A 25150-nucleotide genomic window follows, 5' to 3' on the forward strand; every position below is an offset into this window, starting at 1 on the left:
TCTAGACCTCCAGTCTGTCCCACTCTGCTGGATCTCAGAATAAAAGACTAAAGCTTATATTTTGCATTTTCTTTTACTGACTGGTAAATGTTGGCAGCAGACTCTCCACCTCATCATTTCCTTGATTGGCGTACACCAGTTGTTTTTGTACCTACGCCAGCTTTATAAATTAGGCCCCAGATGTGGTGGATTTGGTGTTGGAATAACTATGTTACGTCAGGCCACAGAACGCAGCAGTGTGTTTATTGTTGTTGTTTACATTCCAACAAATGCTAATAATAATGCAATGAATGAACATTATGAGGCCATTTGTAGTCATATTACAAAGTACGTAGCTACGGACTTTTCCTGAACAGACCTCAGACCTGTTTCTGTCACCATGACGACTCCAGGCCTGTTGGACCACATTTCCTTGCTTCTCCAACCAGCTCACCTTCACGTTGTTTGTTTGTTCTCAGGTGCTACTTGAATCTAAGAAACTATTTGTTTTTAACTTGCCCATTTAAAATTGATCAAAAGTAACTATGACAAGGTTTCTAGAAGTTCCTCATTCGTCTCTGCACGAACAAACAACAGAAAACAAGGTGCAAGGTGTTTGATTTGGGAACAAGGACACTGTAGGGGACATACCCTGTCATTAACTCTGTAGTGGCCAGGCTTCAAACACAACATCCAAACGCATTTGTGGCGATCTCTGGAGATTTTAACAACATCTCCCTCTCTGCAACTCTACCAACTTTCCAACAGTTTGTCAGCTGCTCCACCAGAGAAAACAAAACGTTGGACTTATTTTATGCAAATATTAAAAATGCATACAGCTCCTTTGCCCTGCCACCTTTAGGAAGATCAGACCATAACCTAGTTCTTCTCTCCTCCTCCTACAAGCCCATCGTTCAGCAACAACCAGTCATTAGAAAGGCTATTAGAACCTGGTCTAATGAAGCTGAAGATGCTCTGAGAGGATGCTTCGAGGCTACAGACTGGAACGTCCTATGTGAACCTCATGGAGATGACATCAATGCCTTGACTGAGTGTGTGACAGATTATATTAACTTCTGTGTGGACAGCACCGTTCCAACAAGAACAGTGAGGTGCTTCCCCAATAACAAACCCTGGATCACCAGTGACCTGAAAAAGCTGCTGAACATCAAAAAGAAAGCTTTTAGGGATGGAGACAGGGAGTTATTGAAGTCCACACAAAAACAACTTAAAACACAAATGAAGAAGTGCAAGGAGGACTACAGGAAGAAGTTGGAAAGTAAGCTTCAGAAAAACAATGTGAGGGATGTGTGGTCAGGAATGAAGAAGATCACTGGCTTCGGGATAAAGGAGGATCAGACCGATGGAGGTCTGGACAGAGCGAATGAACTGAACATGTTCTTCAATAGGTTTAGCTCACCTCCTGCTTCAACCCCAACTAGCCACACACCCTCCATGAGCCCACAGCTTTCCTGTCACACCTCCACTCTGTCACCCTGCAGCTCAGTCAAGGACCTGGACACAACCTCATCTCCCTCCACATCAGGACTTCCTGAAACCTCCTCTACCTCCACCTCCACTCTGTCTGTCTCCTGTAACCAAGTCATGCAACAACTGGTGAAACTGAACCAGAACAAGGCTGCAGGTCCAGATGGTGTCAGTCCCAGAGTTCTCAAGACCTGCTCAAAACAGCTATGTCCGATTCTCCAGCACCTGTTCAACACCAGCCTGAGCCAGAAAAGAATCCCGGTGCTGTGGAAAACATCCTGCCTTGTTCCAGTGCCTAAAAAACCACAACCAGCTGAACCAAAAGACTACAGACCAGTCGCCCTGACATCTCACGTCATGAAAGTCCTGGAGAGACTCTTACTGGCTCACCTCAGCAAGCAGGTGAAGACCTTTCAGGACCCATTACAGTTTGCATATCGTAATGGGCTTGGGGTTGAAGATGCAATCATATACCTGCTTCAGAGAGCCCACTCTCATCTGGACCAGTCAGGCAGCACTTTGAGGGTCATGTTCTTTGATTTCTCAAGTGCTTTTAATACGATTCAGCCTGCTCTGCTGTGTGAGAAGCTGCAGAAATTCCAGGTGGATCCCTCCACAACCACCTGGATTTATGACTACCTCACAAACAGACCACAGTTTGTGAGACTGAAAGGTTGTGTGTCTGAGATGGTGGTCAGCTGCACTGGAACACCACAAGGGACTGTACTTTCACCATTTCTATTCACGCTGTACACCTCAGACTTCCAGTACAACTCTGAGTTCTGTCATCTGCAGAAATACTCTGATGACTCAGCAGTTGTTGGGTGTATCAGTGATGGACAAGAAGCAGAGTACAGAGAACTGGTCGGTCAGTTTGTGAAATGGTGCGGTGACAATCATCTCATCTTGAATACCAAGAAAACAAAGGAGATGATTGTTGACTTCAGGAGGAACAAGAACACACATAGAAGTGTTTCCATCATGGGAGAGGAGGTGGAGGTGGTGGAGGAATACAAGTACCTTGGAGTTCAGCTGGACAACAGACTTGAGTGGAAAAGCAACACTGAGTACATTTACAAGAAAGGTCAGAGCAGACTCTACTTCTTAAGGAAGCTGAGATCTTTTAACGTCTGCACCAAAATGTTGCAAATGTTCTACAGGTCTGTTGTTGAAAGTGCAATCAGCTTTGCAGCAATCTGCTGGGGCAGCGGCATCAGAACCAGAGACTTGAAAAGAATTAACAAACTGATCAAGAAAGCCGGTTCTGTGCTTGGAGTAACTCTGGAGCCGCTGGAGTTGATCATCAAAAAAAGAATTCTGTACAAGCTGACGAGGATAATGGAAGATCCTTCACACCCTCTACACAACGCCGTGACGAAACAACAGAGTGTGTTCAGTGGGAGGCTTGTTCAAGTCCGATGCAAGACAGAGAGATACAGAAGATCCTTCCTTCCAGCAGCTATCAGGCTGAAGAACAAAGCCCTTAATTAATTAATGTGATTGTTTTACTTTACTAAAAAAAAAAAAAAAAAAAAAAAAATTACTACTACTACAATATTGAATTTCCCTTTGGGATTAATAAAGTATTTTTCATTCATTCATTCATTCATACCAGCCACCAAACATCAAAGATATTAGACGACCTGCTGGACCACCAGACCTGCTCTGGTCAGAGGGTGTTCCCTGAGTGTCCTTCTAGTTTGGTGTATTTCCACAACACATAAACACCCTCCTTCTCCTCAGTCTTCAGCTGAAATATTGAGGACCTCCTGCTGACAGGCAAATTGCTCTGAAGACCCCCCCATCTTTGTCATGTCATCATGTATTCATGACATACAAAGAGGCCATTAAGTGATCCCTGCAGGCCCCCAGTGTTCACCACTCAGTTTTATTTAGTGACTTCATGAAGGTTATGTTCACCTCGTACTGAGCCGACAGGACTTTCACCTCTGAGTCCCAGTTTTGGTGAAGATGCAGAAAAAAATGACGTAACCTCTGGTTTCTACAAAGTTCATCAAATCAGACAGCTGCAGCTGCTGATCAGCTGGAGGTTACACCTTTGGGACAGGACTAAAAATCAAGAATTCATTTATCTTTATGTGTGAATAAAGTGATATACACATGGGTGTGTGTGCATGTGTGTGTGTGTGTGTGTGTGTGTGTATGTGTGTGTGTGTGAGATGTAGTTCCTTTGTACCAGTGAAATAAATTAAACGATGCAGCTGTACTCTCTTTCTCTCTTTTGTTCTTGGTCATACATCCTTTATCTTTTATATCGTCATATCAAACCCTAACCCCCCCCCCCCTCCCCCCCTCCCCTCTCTCCTTACCTTTTCTTCCCATCCATCAGTGTATCAGTTCTATCTTTTCTTCCCAGCCCCCCATCGTCAGTTCACTGTGGCACCTTATTAGCACATCTGGATCTTCTCCTCCGACCAGCTTTCTCTCTTGTACACCCCCCTCCCCCCTCCTCCTTGATGCCCTCACCTCCGTTGCTCCTCCTTTTTTGGTTTTCTCTTTTTAACTCTTGACCAATAAGAAAACTCTGTGGTCGCCAGGGCTCCTTAGCAACAGTCCCACAAGTCGAAGGATGGATGGAGGGTGGGGGAAAGAATAAAGGCAGTGGGGAAGAAAGGGGGTAGGGTTTAAGAAGGGATGAAGATGAGGAGGAGGAGGAGGTAAACGGGGAGACCAAACCCAGCGGGAGTGTGAGGCTGGAGCTCTGTTTGCCATTATCAAAGCCGCACATCTGAGATGTGTGTGTGTGTGTGTGTGTGTGTGTGTGTGTGTTTCAGTGCAGAAAAAGCTGAATTCACACAAGTCTCCATGTGATCCAGAGGGCATTATTTCAAAGTGTGGCCACAAGCAGTCAGACTGTAAATGAAGATGTAAATATTCATGATCCTGACTGGATGCGCCACAATACACACAATACACAACAAAACAAAATCTGTCCCAGGAAGATTCCCATGTTTTAACTCTTAAAATCCAGTCTTATATATATATATATATATATATATATATATATATATATATATATATATATATATATATATATAATATTTGTATTTTTTATGTAAAAATACATGTAGAAGCTCAACCCTTTTAATCCCAGTCAGCATGCAGACATGATGTTTTCACGACAGCCTCAGCTGTCAGATTATGACGCTAAAGTGATGTGAAATAAATGTATGAATAGATATAGCAGATAAAGGGCCACCAGAAGAAGAAAGCAGAATTTATTACTAACAGAACTTTGTAGAAATAACACACAGATCAACAGTGACCAAGCCTTTTTTCACCTGTCATTCTGTCAAGTCTTCGCTTTCAGGAGAAAAAATATTGGCATTGAAACGAACACACAACAGAAACTATTTACATTTTTCCACCAGCTGTTTGTTGCTATTTACAGTTATTTATGCAACTATTTACCTACTATCCTCACAAAATCAACACAGCTCATCTTTCACTTCTACACTCATTTTGTTATGCAGATATAAACTAATCTATCTGCCCTTAAATCCTAATGACTCCACAGCGGTCAAATCGATCCAAAACTGCCCTCAGGGGGTAAAATGGCAAAGAGCTGTCTTCAGTTAAACGACAGGTGGTCAGTTTTGGCCTCCATTTTTCCTCACTAGATTTATTATGACTCTTAGGGTCAATGTCATTCCATTCTCAGACCCATGGCAGGAATTTCAGGGTTATGTTTGATTCCAGACGACAATTCAATAAACAGATAAAACATTTCCACTTCAGAAACAACACTAGACTAAAAACTTATCTTTTCACTAATGGCTTTAAGATGGTTGGTTTCCTGTACTGTCGGTACTTTGGTATCAGCCAGCCAGCCTGTTTGGGCGAGACTGTAGGAGAGCGGCGCATCACAGTCTCCCTTCTCCTTTCTATCAGTTTAGAGACTGGCCTTCAGCTAGGATCAGGTTGAATAAAACTAATTCCTAAAATGCAGCAAGGCAGAGTCCTCTTGTCGGCTTCCAGAGTCAACAATACAGCTCTCCAACCTGCAAGTATTGCCTGTATTTTATACTTCTCCAGTAATAAAACTAATTACTTTTACTCATTCCAGACTCTTGGTAATTTTTCTACAACAGTTAACAAGGGATATCAGTACAGGATATTACACTTCAATGAAAGCATTTTAGTAGGTATTATTTCTTGTGACTTTTAATAAATTAATTTATTTATTTTATTAATTTATTTTACTTTTATGAACCTTTTATGTCAGATTATTGTTCTTGTGCTTCATATTGTTGTTTTAAATGTGCTTCATGAATAAAAGTTTTATTTGATTTGATATCCAGTATCCATAAAATAAAATAAAATTCCAAGAGAGTCTTTTCTAACGAATTTTGGTGTAAATTAGAAGTCAAATATAAGCCAATTACCACACATGAACAGTCAGAAGAAACTCGTTAAAATTCAGTTACAGAAGCTCAAAGTTAAAAAGTAATTTAAAACAAAGTCAGAGTTGAATACTTCTTTATATGGTGTATCATCTGGTGACTCTGATTGTCTGTATTGATTGTCAGAACAGATTATTCACACCTACCTCAGCTTCTCATACTCAGAGCATCAAACGTTGCTGTTTAGTTGGAGACTTTGACTCATCGGCTTTTCTTCTAGGTGAACCTGACGGACATGTGTACTGTGGCGCTGGTTCCCAGGTTTCATCTCACACTGCAAGAACAAATCAAATACAATCCAGATTACAATCCCAACTCTTTACATGCCTCAGATCTACCACAGAATGAGTCATGAAGACAAAATGATCCTGGTCAAATCATTCAAAACGAGCTGCTGACGCTTCAGGAGAAACTCGGGGTTGTATTTCTACCCTCAAGCTGCAGACCAGCCTCTAAAAGCACATCTCAGTCCAGATCTCATGGAAAAAACACACAGTGTTCATTAGTTTTATTATTAAAACACATCTTTATTACCAATAACAGTGATTATTGTCTGACCAACTTCCTACCAAATATATGTAAATATATATTCCCTGAGAGGAAAGGAATTCCTGAAGAAGAGTGCTCTTTCTGGGAAAATGTTTATGTCTCAGCAAGCTTGCTAACTGAGTAAAATGAGCTGGAACAATCTGTGCAGCAGAATTATGGCAAGTCTCCTGTGGGCCACATGTGGTCCAGAAGAATAAAACTTTATTTGTCATTGCAACAAAAGTGCAACGAAATTACAAGTTGTTGGCCTGGACGTGGAGGTTAGTATTTTACAATAAGAAAAGATGTTTTTTTTTTCTTTTTACTATTCGACTGGACTAATAATATGTGGTTCGGTAAATTCTGAGGCCCTGGAAGGATTCTGACAGGATGCTCCAACAAAGAGAAAAAGAATCAGCAAAGCTGACAAACTAAGTCCAGGTCCAGGAGCCTCATTTATCGAGCTGCGTAGCAAAGCAAACTACAGGCGCCGTCTGCTGCGCAAAAAGCAAATGCTGCACACTTCTACTTTCAGATTTATCAAAGCATGCACACCCACGTCCTACGCCTGTTTCTGTTCATAAATCAGAATCAACTCTAAATCAGCGCACATGAGGGAACGCCATGGTGGCTATAAATGGTCAGGTTACCGCCTGTAATACATATTCATCACATCATTTGCACGATGGCTCAGTGTTAGAAGGCCAGACATGCCAGAGGCATCAGAACATGTGGCTGGATATCTCAGTCGGTAGAACATCCGTTTCCCATGCGGGAGGCTGAAGTTCAGTTCCCAGACAGGTGAAAAGCATCTGTTAAATTACAGTAATGATGCCGGTCATTTGTTTTAATTTATAAAAAAAAAATTGTACAGATACATCTGAGATTGGTAGCAGTTTATTTGGTGTTAAATAATATTTCTTTCTAGTTGCTGGGTGCCCCAGCTGGGTGGGCGGTGCAGAGGAACAAAATCACCACTATTAACCAGGAGGACAAGGAGTTGCGGGAAATAAAGACCGTCTGGTCAGAAATTAGGACAATAAAAAAGCATTGTCTAAGAATAAATAAATAAAAGGAAATCCACCTCTTGTATGTTTCATTAGCGTAGCATCACTTTTAGACCTCCAGCCTCCAGTCTGGTCCCGCTCTGCTGGAATAAAGGACCAAAGCTACTTTCCACACTGACTGCTACATGCTGGCAGCAGACTGGCATCTTATTAGCTGTAGGATTTTATAACATGAAAGTTTTGTTTCACAATGACAGAACATGTTTTAGTGGTTGAGGTTCTTATTAATATCATCTCCCTTTTTCCTGAACATCCTGTTTTTTTCCCCCGAGCGTGTGCTCTTAGTAGAATTAATATCGAATGAATTTATTCATTTCTGCAAACAGCTTTTATATCTAACATGTGGTGTGAAAGATATTAGTGGATTGTGCACAAATATCTCTCATCGTTTCCTGTTTTCCCAGATTCTGTGCATACGCCTGTGTCAGAGTTGCCGTGGAGGTAGGAACATTTTCTCGGCAAGTTTGGTTTTTATAAATTGCAAAAGTTGACTATATTTGGCGTACGCCGGTTTTTGTTCCTACACAAGCTTTATAAATAAGGCCCCAGGACTCTAAAAGAGTAGAGGTTTGCTTACAACTTCTGTCCGTGTGCAAAACATGGACAAGTCTGCATGATACTGAGGTCATGTTAAGGAAATTTCTTCATCTGGGCAGTTCTGCTGGAAAAGCCACGTTTCATTCTTCCAGCGAGGAGATCTGCTTCTCTTTCTTTTTCCAGACTTTCAGGGTTTGGGATTTTAGGATGTTTAACTGGAGAGCGAAGAGAGGTATCAGACCTGTTGAGTTGAGATTTTAGATTTGGCTTCAGAGGTGATTCATTTTTCAACCACAGTCAATCACCTTCTATCAGCTGATCCACAGAGTTGATTTGGCAAAGGTTTCCCATCCGATTTCCTTCCTGACACAACCCTCTGCATGGTCTGCTTGGGACCAGTGCAGGAGGACTCTGGTTTGGGCCCCTGGGGTTCTATTTGATTAATTCTTCTACAAAGCTGTAAATGATCATGAGCGGAGACAGATTTATAAAAATGATCATGATGATATGGACTGAAATAACCTTTTTAAATGATCCCCCTCCGTTTGTCAGAGCTGCACCTGTGTGTGTGTGTGTGTGTGTGTGTGTGTGTGTGTGTGTGTGTGTGTGTGTGTGTGTGTGTGTGTGTGTGTGTGTGTGTGTGTGTGTGTGTGTGTGCGTGTGCACGCGACCGTGTGGGCTCAGTCATCATTCTACTGCTGGCTGGTGTGTCCTGAAGCCTTGCAAAGACACACACACAGTTTTCATTTCCAATTTCTCCAGCATAATTACACCATTACCAAATTGAGTTTTCTCCCCCCCTCCAGACCTTCTCATGTAGGTCCAGCCCACAGAATCACATTAGCTCCATTATCACGTGTGTGAAGAGAAAACCTCCTGTTCTCCATCTCTGTTCGCTCTTTATTCATCATGCAGGATGATATTTCACCTATCAGCTCATCTCTACAGCATCTCGTCCTTGTAAGAACTCAAACGTCCTGAAATCTGTCTCAAATGTCCCAAGTGTCTCAGATGTCTTCCTCCTCATTTCCTCTTCCTATGTCATCACCTTTTTCTATTCTGAGATGATGGTGATGATGATGATGATAATGCAGAGTGTAAGCCTGTTACTGATGAAGAACCATGAGTCCTCTTTGTTTCAGACCCTCTTCAGACCCACAGCCCCTCCCTCTGATACCGTGGTGTGAGAATGATTGACATGTCAGTGAGTCTGGGTGTTACTGATTACTGGTCTGCTGGAGAGGCTGAAAGGTGTGATAAAGAGTGTGTGTGAGGATTAGACGGGATGATGCTGAGAGTCTCACTGAGTGTGTGTTTTTTTGTGTGTGTGTTTGGGGCTGCCCACAGATCTGAAACCATAAAAACACTCACACAGAGTCCAGTCTGCCTCAGAGACTGAGCTGCTTCACGCAGAGGAGAAATCTAAAACATCTTCAGACAAAAGGAGGAAAAAACAAATTCACGACAGTGTTAAGAAAGTTCTGCTAAAACAAAGTTCTCTGAGATGTTTTTTTTAATAAATGACAAGATGCTGCCCATCAAAAACCCATGAAACATTTTATGATATGAAAATCTTCTTCCTACACCAAACAGACAGCCTGGCAGCGAACAGGAAAACACACTTTATCCAGTGTAACGTGACAGATTTCAGGTTTTTCTTTCAGTCCTGCATCAAATCACAGCTGCTGTTAAAATTTCAGTCAGTCTGAAAATAAGATAAACAGAAACAAATATGCTTTTCATATTGTAACTCAGCTCAAATAAAAACCAGAGTGCTCAGATCCTCCTTAGATGAGATTAAACCAGTAAAACCATGAGACCTGATATGACCATGATCTGAGCTGATCTGAGGAAGGGAGAGGGTAAAATCAGCCCGAACGATCGCCTGTTTATGGTATTTGAGTAAATTTAAATAAGAGAAGTTCAAACATCCTGCAGCAGCATTAGTTTGCTGGTCAGTAAAGACTCATTTCACAACTGAGTGGCATGATGGTCGCTTACAGCAAGCCGAGCCTGAATCAGTGGAGAGGAAAAACTGTCTGGAACAAGTCCGTCCCAGACTAACTGCTTCAGCTGAGGCCAGCTGATATTACAGTTACTGCTGTGGATTTCTGACGACATTACAGAAGAACCACATCCAGAAGTTCTGCTTGGATGTGACTGTTACTAACAAGACTCCATATAACAACCTATTAACCAAACATGGCGGCACTGAGCAGGACGGCTAAGCAGCTTCTTCTGGTTTTTTACAGCAGCTGTAGCTTCTAGAAACCATGAGAAGATGCTGGTAAAACCACACATGAAGCAGTTCCAGCTGTGGATTTCATAAACATATGGACTTGGTGGAGTAATGTTTGAGTAAAATACATGGATAAATGAATATTTCAGTGAAATAAAAAGATAAAAACAGACAAATAAACAGAAACTGTAACAGATGTGGTCCACAGGTGGTTTAGAAACATGTTCTTGTGATCCACATGTGGAAAAATGTCGTACTGGAACATGTTTATGTTTTCGATTCAAATGTGATCCACATGGTAATGTTCCAAAACCACGTTTTCATGTGTTGATCGCGTGTGTTTTATCTGTAAGAGAAGCTAAGACGCTCCCTGATGAGTAGTCAGAGCGTAGATTTATGAACAGGAGCTTTTTTTATCCTGAAAATAATCACATGGTTGAAAAATCTGAATGTTTGAGTGCATGTGTAGGTTATTTTATGTGTTTACACTGATTCACATTGCTGTGAGGATTCAAATACAAGAACCTTGTTACTCATAAATTGTTTTACGCATTTGTTGCTGTTATAAAGTCTGATTTCCCTCCACAAAAATTAGAGGTGGTAATCCACAAAAAGCAAACAAACAACAACAATGCTGCTGCTGTGTCCTGTGAAGGTCAGGTCAGGGTGAACGGAGCCCCAGGCAGCTTAAAAAAAAAACTGCATATTCAGAATGTTTTTAGCTGAGCTTTCTGCTTCACTTTTGATTTTCAAGTCAAGTCTCTGAGCTCTGGCTTGAAGGTGACGGATGAAGAGATGTTTTCAGTGACATTCAGCAGCATCAGGAGCTCCACACGTTAAACCCAAACAGATTAACCCCACTACGTGGAGCAGTCATTTAAAAACTAAATTAAACTGGCTCATACCAACGCAGTCGACCCACTAGAAATGTGTTTTTCTCTGCAGAAACACATCTGCTGGTTTTTCCTCATATTGTGCTTCTCAGGAAGTTTCAATTAGAGGATGCGTCCACATCACCAACATAAGAAACACTTTCCATTTACACCATAGCCAAACTTTACCAGCATTACTGGAGTACTTAACCCTAATTTGCAGCCTAAATCCTAAACCCAAGTCTAAACCCTCAAAGTTAACCTTGTACCCACGAGAAGAAAAATCAGTTGGTGTGCAGTCAGTCCTTATAAAGATGGTAAAATATGAACACACAAACACTGCTGTTCAGGCAACTTGCAGATTCTCACCTTTCTTGTGTTGAGCAACAAACCTGATCAAAATTCCTCCTGTCAGCCAAAACCAAAGTAAAATATACCTGTACTATGTAATTATCATACTAACAACATTCAAATTAATTCTAAAAAAGTAGGAGTCTCAATCGCATCAGCAGCAATTCTGTTTGTCCTCATTAGGAATGAAAAATCCTTTATTGATCCCTGAGGGAATGTCGCTGTTTTTACTTAGTTTCCAGTCAGAAAGAACAGATCATGTCTATTTACGCTGATGTACTGAGGACCAGAGGTCCTGCTAGTCAACAGGCTGCTTGGGGGCCCGAGCCAGAAGGAGGAACCTGAGGGCTGAGTAGCTTAGATCCACCGTAGAGCAGAGCCAATGTGGAGAGTCTGCAATGGCCCCAACCCCATCGATCGATCTATCTGTATGATGTACTACTACCATTCGTGGATGGAAGATATTGTGCTCTGTGTGAAAGTGATGTTTATATTTTATGTTCCATATTTGTCCAATAGGCTTTAAATAACATCCTAAAGAGTCATGATGCTTCAGCACATAATTTAATCTTCTGCAAATATTAAATAATGAAGTAGAAATCAGTAGAAGAAGAGTCAAGGCTGTTAACAAACATCCAAAATTTGCATTTGGGGTTTTTGTAAACGTTATTATTGCAATGTTATTATTATTAGTTTACAATACTATAAGGGGTCCGATGAACGCTGTTTGGAGGGGACGTCTGTGAATTTTTGCATGAGGTCCAGAGAAACTCTGGAATTCCCTCTGCTGAGGAAATGCTGAGATCCAGCTCATAGTACCATGTTCAGAAGCGTGTTCTGCTGATAATGTGCAGAGAAGTCAGAACAGTAATGTTTTGAACTGGAGGAAGGATGAGAGGATGAGGTGTATGGTGTATGAGTGCAGGAGGAAGGGAAATCGTTTAGATTTGTCTTTGTTTTTTTGTTTTCTTAGTGTAGAAGTAGAAATCCATGTAAACATAATCTTCAGCTCTGCCAGCTCAGATGCATTCAGACAGAATATTTCATGAGAGGAACTGGGTTTCTGCTGCGTGAGTCTTTTTATTATTTAAATATTCTGCTGATGGGAGCTTATCTGATGCTCTTATGGAGGACACACACACAGTGTTACACTAAACCACCAGATTAACTGGTTATGTAATTATATATGTTAAAATCATCCAGATGAAGACATGAGGAGCAGCAGACTGAGCATTACTAACAAAGCTGGGTCAGAACAGATCCTCGGACACGTGCTGGAACACTTCGGATTTTCATTTCTAACATTCCCTGGAACGTGTAGAAATACAAACTGATTGTGTAATATGTGAAGAGTCCCAGCTGTAATGGACCATCTTCTGGCCAGTTCCGGTTAATAATCCACACACTGATCCACCATGACTTACATGGAGGTAACGCTATCAAACCGTTTCACTTGCTCATGCACATGGTGTGTGTGCTTTTGATCTTTTATTTCCAGTAAAATACGATTGTCTGTGGATTCAAAAGAACTTTAAATCGAACTCCCATCACATCGGAAACATGATAGACATCACATATGTGGCCCGGAGCGCAGCTCTTTCCTGAACAGATCACAGTGACAATTTGTTCTGATCTTTCCCTTTGGCCATGCAGAGAGGGGGTGGAGAGGAAAAGAGAGAGAAAGGGGGATGGGATGCTTAGTGTGAGACCTCTCTCCACCAAATATTTGTAGTGAAAGGCCCATCGGTATCCATTAGTGTTCCTCTCTCTTTCTGTTTTCTGGGTGCATTAACCTCTTCTTCACAATGCTCCCAAACAAAGAAGGACTGTATCTGACAGGGTGTGTGTGTGTGCATGTGTACGTGTGTGTGTGTGTGTGTGTGTGTGTGTGTGTGTGTGTGTGTGTGTACATACAGTTTTCTGTCCACACTCCTGCATCCCACAAGACACCCACATGCGCGCACACACACACACACACACCCTGAGCAGTGAGCTGAATTCATTCAGTAATTCTCTAAACATCTGATGGCTGTGTGAGCAACGAGCTCTAAAATCCTCCTACAAGACAAAAACACGCATGTTTAGACAGATCTGCGTCATCACAGCCACTTAGGCCTCCTACACATGTACACGCGCACACATGTACACACACACATGCACTGATCATACACAGATGTGAACACACGCACACACACACATATTGTATACGCACACGTGTGTTCACACACACACTATTATCAGGACTGAATTCACTGTAGTTAAAACCAATAACTATAACCTGAACCTGGACCAGTTCAGGCCTAAAGCCTGGAACACATGATGATTTTTTTAACCTTATGAGATTTTTTATCTGGTCGAGACCTCACACGTGAAGATAAAAAAATTAGTTTTGATTGTACAGTGTGTGGTGTGCTCCAATAATGTAATCACAGAACAACACACACATGACGATGCTGTCCCGCAGCTCATCTACAATCTAGTCCTCCGAGTTGGACAAACGTCGAAACGTAGAAGAAGAATTATGGCAACAACCGTCAAAAAATGAAGAAAAAGAAACATAGTAATCGGAAAACACAACACACAGCATGGAAGAGGAAATATAGCACGAGGGAATGATGGTGGTCTTGGGACTACTGTTAACAAAAAAAGCCAGAACTGAAAAAAAGAACACACTGGAGACGGCGTGAACATGGACTTTATTTACTTCCTTGTTCCCCAGCCAGCTCGCTTTCTGATTGGCTACATTCTGGCTCACGTCACCATCTACAAAGTCACCATGCACGAAGTCACCATGCACGAAGTCACCATGCACGAAGTCACCATGCACGAGTCGTCGCCGTTCCTCAGAAATCGGCTCTGAAATATTGAACATGTTCAATGTTTCCAGTTCTCGGCTACGACCTGTTTCGGAGAGGATTATCAGGACAAATCTGCTCGTAACACACCACAGACCAAATGATAATTGTACAGGGAAATCTCACGATGATCAGGCGTTTACCGTCCGAGGTCAGGAAGAGGCAAAATCTGGACAAAAACAGCCCAAAAACTATTATGTGTACCAGGCTTTAAGTCGAACTTCATCCTAACCACGACCCTCATTAGGATTGGGCTTCTGCCCTTAGTAGGACTACTGGGTCTGATGAGGACTACTGGTCTACATAAGGACTATTGTATCTGATGGGGAGTGCTGGTCTTGATGAGGACTAGTGGGTCTGATGAGGACTACTGGTTTACATGGTAAATGGTAAATAAGCCTGTACTTATATAGCATGACATATAAGTACAAGTTCATTTGGACCAGTAGTCCAGTAGTCCTCATGGACTAGCATCTTCTTCAGTTTAAACTGGAAAAGATGGAGGGCAATCCAGTCAGATGTCAGTGGTGTTTGCTGGAGGACCTGACTACAACAGAAAAAGGTGGATGAAGATAACCACCACCATGCATGACAGGAACACTGTTAATTATCATGAAACCAGTATGGTACTGTGGTATGCTGCCCATTTTTTCTTCATATAGATGGAAAGTTTGCGCAGTATCAGGTTATTCAGAATGTTGTAAACTCAAGACTCATCAACCTCCTGAGCCTCACAAACTGGTCGAGCCTGCAACAACAGCTGGTTTAGTGATAAATCTATAGATCAAATCAATCAATAACCCCCATCACTGTGAAATCAGCTTTTTGTAGGGCTACAGCTGCACTCCCACAGCAAATATGTGAAGTACATCCAGATTATATAATGTATGACATTAACATCTTGTTTAAAATGGTTTCACCTCCAGACGTTATCTGTTGGGTCATGTAGTGAAGCCTTTGACTGTCTGAAACTTATGGTGCTCTTCACTAAGAACAGAAGCCAACTTTTTCCAGCAGATCAACAATATCAGTTAAGACTACTGAACACTGAGTCACTAACACAAGCCAGACAAAAATCTAAATCTGATTAGTCAGTGGATCAGAAGGCTACAAGCAGTCATGGGACATTATGATGTCTGAGTGAGATGAACACACACAGGAAGTGAAGAACAAAGACACAAAAAGAGCCAAAACTACAGATGGTCTGACAGCCTTAAGAGGAATTATTGCCATGTCCATGCGGACAACAATACAGCAGATCGATGTGTGAAGTCTGACAGCAAACAACTGTAAATATGTGGGAACAGTTCAACAGCCCACATCACCAAAGTGGAGACATCTGAGGATGACTCACTTCATATTGGATGGACTTAAAATAAATCAACAACATTAAGATCTGAGAAAAAATTAAAGCTGCTTCCAAAAAAGTCAAACAAGCAGCAGAATCAGAGTTTACTGCAGACTTCACGGCTCATTCAGAAGATTTAATGTTGGAGTAGCAGCATGAGGAGATTTCCGTTTGTTCTGATTCTATCATCTCTGCCTGGAATAATTTCCAGACTGAGCGTTGGTTATTCTCTACAGAAACACACAGACCAGTACCTGAGTCAGAGCAGCTCTGAGTGTACAGCAGGGTCGGCTGGATGTGACGTACGTCCATCTCCATCAATACATCAGCATCCAGGAAAGGAAAAATTATTAGGACAAAGAGCAGCAGACACAAAGACTGTTCCTCTGTCAGCCAGAGCAGGAAAAACCAGGAAAAATCTACCCTCGCCTCATCTTTTCTTCTTCCTCGCGCTCTCTGTCCCTATCTCTCTCTCTCTGAGCTCTCACTGGTTCTCAACCTTCTCTCTCTCTCTCTCTCTCTCACACACACACACACACACACAAACACTGATTCTCCATCTGTCACCGCCTCCTCTCCTTCACCCCTCCCACCTCATACATTATTAATGAGCCTGAACTCAGACACACACACATACAAATACACACACACACACACACACACACATGCATACATACACACTGATGTTACCAAGGGCTAATGCCCTCCAAACCACACACACACTGAGTTCAAGGACCAATATAGAATGAACACGTTAACCTTTGGTAAAAAAAAAAAAAAACATGAACCAGAACCAGAGACCTAAGGGACTGAACAAACTGATCCAGAAGTTCTGGTTCTGTTCTGGGGACTGATCTGGAGCTGATTGTCCAGAAAAGAATTCTTCACACCCTCTACACAACCCAGTGAGGAAACAACAGTGTGTTCAGTCAGACTTCTTTAGGTCTGCTGGAACACAAAGATACATGAGGTCATCCCAGGGGGCAGACTGACCAGGTACAGTCCAGCAGAAAAAACTGCACATAATTATCTATTAAAAATGGCTCATGACTAATGTTCATTATTGATTTTTTTAAGCTGCAAAATCATTCCCAATTTGGCCCAATTTATCAAGTCCTCCTGTTCAACTTCCTGTTGACACAAATATCTAACCAGCCAATCACATGGCAGCAACTCAACACATGTGGTCAAGTAAACGTGGTGAAGACGACTTGCTGAAGTTCAAACTGAGCATCAGGATCAGGAAGAAAGAGGATTTAAGTGACTTTGAATGTGACATGGTTGTTGGTCTGAGTATTTACTGGGATTGTCACACACAACCATCTCTAGGGTTTACAGAGATGGTCTGAAGAACAGAAAATATCCAGTAAGCGGCAGATGTCTGGACCAGGATGTCTAGGTGATGTCAGAGGTCAGAGGAGACAGACTGGTTGGAGATGATAGAAAGGCAACAGGAAGTTAAATAAGCACTGGTTCCAACCAAGTTCTGTAGAATAGTATCTCTGAACACAGAACACGTCCAACCTTGAAGCAGATGGGCTACAGCAGCAGAAGACTGGTTTAACCACCACAGCATACCTGAGTATTGTTGCTGACCATGTCCATCCCTTTATGACCACAGTGGAGCATCTTCTGATGACTACTTCCAGCAGGATAATGCACCATGTCACAAAGTTCAGATCATCTCAAATATATGTCATAATAGTTAAAAAAAAAACAGCCTGTTATTTACAGTGACGATGTCTTCCTGCATGCCCACTGAGCCAGAGGCAGAAAATGACTCAGCCAGGTCAGGAGGTAGGTTTTCTTTATTTAACCCTGTGGTTTGGGGGTGTGCCTTGCACTGACAAACATTTCTGATTGCATGATTTATGATGAACATCTTCTGTGGACATCTTAGTCATCTCATGTTTAAACTGGAACACGGCTTATCATTTATGCCTGTTGATTAATTTTCACTGCATTGAGTCAGGGAGAGAGAGTTGAGCTGGTCGGGTGAGCTTGAGGAAGAATGAGGACACAACAGTGGTTTCACAGTGATGATGAAAATAAGAAGCAAAGCTCAGCTCGAACTGTAAGAGGATGCCATGGTGATGCTTAGTCTGACCCCGTCATCCATCACCATGGAAACCATGAAATATGTAAGAATCTTTGAATTTTTGGAAAAAAAGTGAATTAAAGCACTGAATGCCCCCCTCCCCCACACACACATTCTCCTCTCATATACATGTAACCCATAAATGCTCAAACACACACAGCATCCATGCATGAACACAAATCACACGCAAAACACATGCAGGTCACAGAGAAGCCAAGATCAGCCATGCATGAATGCAGAGCACACACACATAAATACACACAGAACATGCAGCACTGGTGAGACACCCCCCCCCGCCTCCTTCAGCTGGGACTAATCTGAGTTTTCTCATGGATGAGACAAAGCTGAAAGAGACAGGCCTAGAAAAAACGGTCACAAGAAAACAAGTGTGTGAAGGGAAACTAGAGAAAATACCGTAAACACAAACCTGGGAATCACAGACGCAGGTTTGATTGACGTTGGTAGGGACATAAATGTGGCCCCTCAGAGGTCCCTTGAAGTTCTGTTGCACTTAGGACAGACATTTACTCATGGTAGCATGTTACTGAGCGATAATAAAGAGGATGTTTTTTCTTTGTCTAAACTGAATTCAGGATAAATTAACTCAAAGGGGCAAAAAGCAGAAATTCTGCCTGAGTCAGTGTGTGAGTTGAAATCCACTGGTCCACTGGCTAAATATTTAACTTGATTAAGGCTATGTCCACATGACACCGAAGCCGGTTCAGGTGTGAAAACGGTGGCAAAAACTAGGAGAAAGGCTTCAACATCCCCACGACACCGCTGTAGTACATACTACAGACTGTCAGGGGAGCTAAAGAGTAACACGTCAGAGCGAGAGCAAAACAACGCATGCGCAGACAAAGGCTCACTGCGTGTTGCAGGAAGTTCACATTGGAAGCAGAGAAGAGAAGATGGCTGATTCACTGCGAGGCAAAAAAGAAACATTTCTTTGGACTAATGAAGTTGAGCTTCATCTTCAAAAAATGCTTGACTACAAAGCTTAAAAAACTTGAGGATTGGTGGTTTAGTTCGTCACACTGACGTCATATCCTCGAGTTGTGCGGCTTCGCTGTACACACAGTACCGCAGACGGTAGAGGACTGAAACCTTTCCACTTTGATACCTGGCTTCTGACATGGTCGGTTTCATGGAGGCTAATCCCTGGCTTCGTGGGGATGAAAGGGTGGTTTGCTAAAATACTTTTGTGGTTTTGCTGCAATCTGGCGTCGTGGGGACGGCCCCTAAAACTGTGGCAAGTAGGTTACAATATTGGTGGATAGAATAAAATCAGAGTTTTATTTAAGCTCAGTCCCAACAGGAGAAAACACACATGGAGCAAACTGAAGCTGAAGAATCAAAGCATCTTTCAGCAAGCCAAGGTAGATTGTTCTAGATCATGACTGGACATTTTTATTCCTGACACTGGCTGATATACAAAGTAAATATTCAGTGGTTGTTTCTACATGTAGTCATTTAAACCCATGACAAATGATGTTTTCCCTCATGTATGTCCTCTCACCTGATACCATGACTAGTGTATTTCTATTTCAGATCTACTGAGGAAGAAGGCAGAGGACCACAAGACAGGTGGAAGACCACCACCATAACCACTGACAGAAATTGAGAAGTTGGTTCTGATCCAGTACTGTGGCCAGCCTGTGGTCCAGTGTTATAAAGAAAGGTCCCATTTAGAAAGAAGAAGAAGAAAAAACAAAACAAAAAAACAAAGCCCAGAAAACTTTGAATGAAGTCAACTCTTAATTTCCTTAAGCCCCTATCTGCCCACAGGAATCAATAAAGTTTAATCTAATTTAGTCTGATCATGTCCATTGTGTGTGAGGATGGATATGTATGGATGGAGAATCTGAGTGGCTGTAAAGCAGTACTGTTAAATGAGGTGTTGATCAGGAGAAGATAGATCATCTATTAGGTCTGAATATTCTCCCTACTAAAATCTTTGTGTATTAATACTTTGAGATGACATTGCTGCAACAACCCATGTTTAACAGTTGCTTCAGATGGAGGAGGAGACAGATAAAAACTCAGGCTTTCTCCCAGAAAATCTGCCAGGTTTACTTCACTGAGTCAGTTACCATGGTAACAGACACAGGATTTGACATACGTCTCTTTCTGAAACGTAAAAACTCAGAGTTTCCCTAAACTCAGAGCTCACTCAGAGTTTTCACGTTACTTTCTTTCAGAAACACCCCCCTGGTGTCTGAAACTGCACGAGACCTGCACAACTTAGCTTAAATGCTAAAGTTTGCATTATGAAAATTCTGTTCTGTCAGGGTTAATGGTAGGAGGCCTGTTTGACAGCAAAGCCTCATAGACTGGAGGTGGAGATGGCTAAGCACCAAGAAATAGAACAACAATACAGTATATAAATAAAACATGCTTAGATCAATAAACAAAGCTGAAAATGAAATGTAAAGTAGATAAAGACAGAGTGAAATGATTACAGTTTGAAATTAAATCAGAAATAGAAATTCATTTCACATTTTCTACAATTAATCATCACAAAATTCTAATTTTAATTCATCTTAGGGCATTTATAGGAAAATAAATTCATTTCTGTTGTCATTTTGTTTTATTTATTTTAACTATCAGTCAGCAGAAACAACACGACTTCTGCAGCACCTGAGAATGACCCTGAAGTTATTCTGCAGCAAACCGCGAAAATCTAAAAACACATTTGATGTATGGGAGTTGACGAGGAGAGAGAAGGTGAGTGGGAGGATGGGGTATGAGAGAGGAGCAAAGCCTTCAGGGTGTCCTAAAGAAACCACACACACACATAAACACACACCTGCTGTCTTAAACCAACTCGAAGCCTAATGAGGCCTCGATCGCTGGGAGTGATTCAGTATTGTTCTACCTGTCTCTCTTCGTATGTGTGTGTATGTAAGCACACATATCTAGGCTTGACCTACTGACCTTGACCAGTACTTTCAGCTACTTTCTGTTTGCAGCCAAACAATCAATACCCCATCCCCCCCCCCCCCCCCCCCCCCCCCCCCCCCCGGCCGACCTGTTGCCGCCGGCCACCGCATACAAATGAGCTTTGCATTTCATTAAAACGCGCCTGAACAACAATAGGATGACCCGAGACTCCTTCTGTTTTTCCTTAAGACGTGTGCCAAGACATTGACACATAAACAAAAGCTGAGACAACGATTGGTCTCCAGATGGACTAAGTTTTTAGTCAGTTGACCTCCAGAACAGACGAGTCGCTTCATGAGCCGATAACCACAGGGAGACACAACTATTAGTTAAATCACACATCCAGGTCTGACCACAGTCAGGATTGTAAGAAACTTCCCAAATAAACAGATATTTTCATTAATTACACATTCTCACTGACTCATTAATTAAATTATAACAAAACTTTATTAACTGTTGTCATGGAAACTTGTGGAAAATGTAACTTGAAGATAAGATATTTGACCATATCAGCAGCGTAATGTCAAAGTGTTGATGAGCAGATATAATTCATTCCCGCTGTACCAAATCCTTTTACAGCTCTTCATGCTGCATTATTTTTTCTGTTTGTTTGTCTGTTTTAGAACAACATCCATGATTCCAGCTGTACGGTTTTCCAGAGTCCAGAGGAACGAAGCATTCCCAGTTATCAGGGTGGAATCAGGATGCCGACAGCTCCTGTTGGGCTAAAAAGCTTTTCTTTATTTGTCTCATTTGTCTTTCATGACTCCTCCTCGCTCATCTGGCTGGTCCTCAACCATAAAAACAAGGATAAAAATGAAAAGGAAAACTTCTACAGGAGTTTAGTTATAATATATTAAAAGGCTCATGTTTTCATGTCCTGTGTGTCACAATTTGTGGGCTGTTATCAAAAAGTCTTTGACTAGTAACTTTTCCTAATTTGTGAAAACATTAAAGGTTATGTTTGTCAAGCTGCTCTGTTATTAAAGGAAAATAAAATACTTAAAATCACTCAGTCTCACGGTTCAGAAAAAAGTTGTACAGAAGTCAATTTTTGTCTTAAAGATCCAGAAATATTTATATCTGTGAAGAAGTTCTTGAACAGAAAAGTGAAGCACTGAGAACATTTTCTCCATCGTACACAAGTTTCATACTGGAACTGATCTGAAAGAAGAATCAGATGAAAACATGATGAGGGGAAAAAAGAGAGGAAACAAAGGAGACAGAAAGAAGAAATGAGGACAACTTCAAAGCCAGACAATAACTGGACTCATTACACTGTATGCCAGAGGAGTGAGGGGTGGGGGGCATGCATTAATTAACTCGTTGACCTCCACACACACACCCAAACCATGTCATGTGACCAGTGGACCGTGTGTGCGTGTGTGTGTGTGGGTGTGTGTGTGTGTGTGTGTGTGTGTGTGTGTGTGTGTGTATGTGCGTGCCAGCAGACAATCTATTCTGAGCGGAAACAGTTTGTGGGCTGTTAATAAAAAGTCTTTGTCTAGTAAAAGAGGATGGAGCCAAACAACCACCTCCACAAACGCACACACACACACACACACACACACACGCACGCACGCACACACACACACACACACACACACAGCACCATACTGTCACACAGAGCAGCAGAAAATTTACATAAATTGAAAATCAAATGGAAATAAAGTTTCTGCTTCACTCATGACACACATATTATTTTCAGAGGAGACCTTACATGACATAACGTTATTTATTATTTATTATTTGGTGTGTGTTTGTCATCATGTTAGAGCCATTATGACATCATGTTAGAGCCATTATGACATCATGTTAGAGCCAGTGTGACAGAACTATTGTGACATTATATAAGAGCCATTATGATATGATGTTAGAGCAAATTTCAAATCATATCAGAGCCAGTTGACATCCGTTGTGCATAGAAATGTTAAATTTTACTATCGGAATCCTCTGCAGACTGTAGTGTTACACAAAGCATGTGATGCTCTCCTTTCGCAGCCGCTTGCCATTTCGTAGTGGAACTGCACCGACTTGGTTTTGTCAGTTTGTTATGCTAGAGTGCAAAATGCATGATGGGTAAAGTATTCAATGAATTTCATTCACTGAACAGCGTTCTATGAATGCCTTCCTTTTCTGTGAACACTGAATTGATCGCAACACATTTGTAAATAAAGAACGTGAACGTGAACTTGTTCGGATTATGTGAGGTCCTGCAACAGCCTACGTTTTCACTACACCGACTTCACGCTACGTTACCCAGCATGTGTTCCAACCTGATAAATAACGTTGATGTTTGGCCTTTATTTGTTCAGTAGATAACTTTACATTAATATGATTCAGCAAACAACTTCTGCTGATATGATTCTTTTCAGCTGCTTTAGCGAAGTTCTGTTCCAATCCAACTAATTGTCCTTATGCAGTATGTTAAGAGACCTCCGACGGACACTGTTGCACTTTGCAGACTACAACCTGAAAGAAATGTGTACAAAATTACAGCTTTATTATTAACTTTTTGTCATTTTTGTGATTAATTTTGCACTGAAAGACCCATGCCTCCATGTTTTGGTAAAGCCTCTTTCCGCTGGCAAATGCTTTCCTCTCCATTTAAATGTTCGACATCACTTCTCCCCAGGTTTTTTTCAAGGTCTAGATTTTATGAAATATTGAACTGGTTATTACAACCAAAGTGATCATCTAATGTAAAAAAAAAAAAGTGACGAAAAACCCAAGTGACGGTCACTTAAGATTAAATATTTGTGAGCATTGGCTTGCTCTTTCTGTTGATACAATTCATTCATTAATTCATTGTTTATGCCAAATATGCAGACAGTACTAGGCATCCCACTTACTATTAAACAACTGTTTTGCACAACATAATATAGAATGAATTAATGGAAGCATATATATATATATATATATATATATATATATGTGTATACATATATACCTGATGCTTGTCACAATTTTGCGACTTTGGTGCTTAGAAGGTTATAAGAACTGACATGAACTGAACCTTGAACTAGTTCATGAGAAGCACTGGTGACATCGTATTAGTGAAGACAGGCTGCATTTGTCTCACAGTGGTTCAGACAAACATCTCAGAACCTTCAGACAACCACACATCACTTACACTAGGAAGGTCATTGGGAGGCCTTCTGGCGTACCGTCTATTTTCCCAGTGGCCAACGTGTTTTTTGGCCTGACACAATTTATTTATTGGTCTGACTGGTCCGTAGATAAAAGTTTGTAGATGGGCAGTCCAACTAACTTACACTAACGACTCAAATGTTTAAACACCACCTCCTCTCACAGTGGTTGCTGTGCCTAAGTAATTCATTTATCCAGTCAGCAAAGAACTTTCTTTCTTGACTACCGGCCCATGATCAGTTGTTGATCAGCATCAACATCTGATCCATCATTTCTCGTGTCTGTTCTGTTTTCTTTCTCCTTCCAAGTTGCACAGCTGATTTTTACATTTGAGGCATCGAATGGGTTGGTGGTGTGAATGAACATATATGGCCCGGTCTGGGCCAAAATGCCAGGGCCGATTTTTTGTCCCAGCCTACCCCTGTAGAAAAACATTTACACTGACTGCTAGGCTTTTATCACATCCAGTGAGATCTGACTGGCTTCGTCTATCTCCAACACACACACATGCATGGTCATACATGAATAAGCTCTTTAAACAGTATCAGGTAGCTCACTAATTCTGCTCTTTAAACATTTACAAGACAGAAACAAAGAGAACTGAGTGACAATATTCATGGAAAAGAATCCACATAGTAGCTGATGGGATAGGATCTAACAACCCTGCACTGAAATAAGCGGGTATATAAAATCAATGGATGGATGGATGGATGGATGGATGGATGGATGGATGGATGGATGGATGGATGGATGGATGGATGGATGGATGGATGGACGGACGGACGGATGGATGGATGGATTCCTTATATCAGTCAGACAGTAACAAAATCAAGATTTTAAATTAAATTGTTTGCATAGGAAGAAGGTGGAAACGTTTACTAGAACAGTGGTTCCCAATCCATTGTCCTTTCAGACCCTCTTAATGCAAATACTAAAAAGCCATGGACCCCCTGCCCCACCCCATGCTGAAACCCTGATTGGGTTAATGCTTTCAAAAGTGAGATTCTTACCATTGGTAATGTAGTCCTGCCCTTCGATAACGCCAAAGTTAAATAACAACATAGCCTTACTTATGTTTTTTAAAATAGGGGCAATGTATGGACATTAATCACATTGGCTCTGAATGTTCAAAGCCTTGGGAACGCCCTGTGCTCTTTAGGGGATATATGTGGATTGGATTTTTGTTTTGGTTTGTTTGTTTGTTTGACACATGTTTTTATTCTGTTGCTCTGTTTTACTACTCTTGTTCTTTACAGTTCTGTTAGCTGAAT

At 41.5% G+C, this 25150-nt stretch overlaps 1 protein-coding gene across 10 annotated transcripts in view; it reads right to left on the reverse strand.

Moving 5' to 3' along the window:
• Positions 1-16139, reverse strand: part of nfasca (neurofascin homolog (chicken) a) — a 106654-nt gene extending 90515 nt beyond the window's left edge. For all 10 annotated transcript variants that reach the window (XM_041979789.1, XM_041979790.1, XM_041979786.1 and 7 more), the window contains exons 1-2: positions 15943-16139; positions 6038-6165 (exon numbers count right to left, since the gene is read on the reverse strand). The gene's annotated coding sequence lies outside the window, so the exon portion shown is untranslated. The remainder of the gene's footprint in view (positions 1-6037; positions 6166-15942) is intronic.
• Positions 16140-25150: the final 9011 nt, after the last annotated feature.

The sequence above is a fragment of the Melanotaenia boesemani genome, chromosome 3 (assembly GCF_017639745.1).
Source record: "Melanotaenia boesemani isolate fMelBoe1 chromosome 3, fMelBoe1.pri, whole genome shotgun sequence".
Lineage (NCBI taxonomy): Eukaryota > Metazoa > Chordata > Actinopteri > Atheriniformes > Melanotaeniidae > Melanotaenia > Melanotaenia boesemani.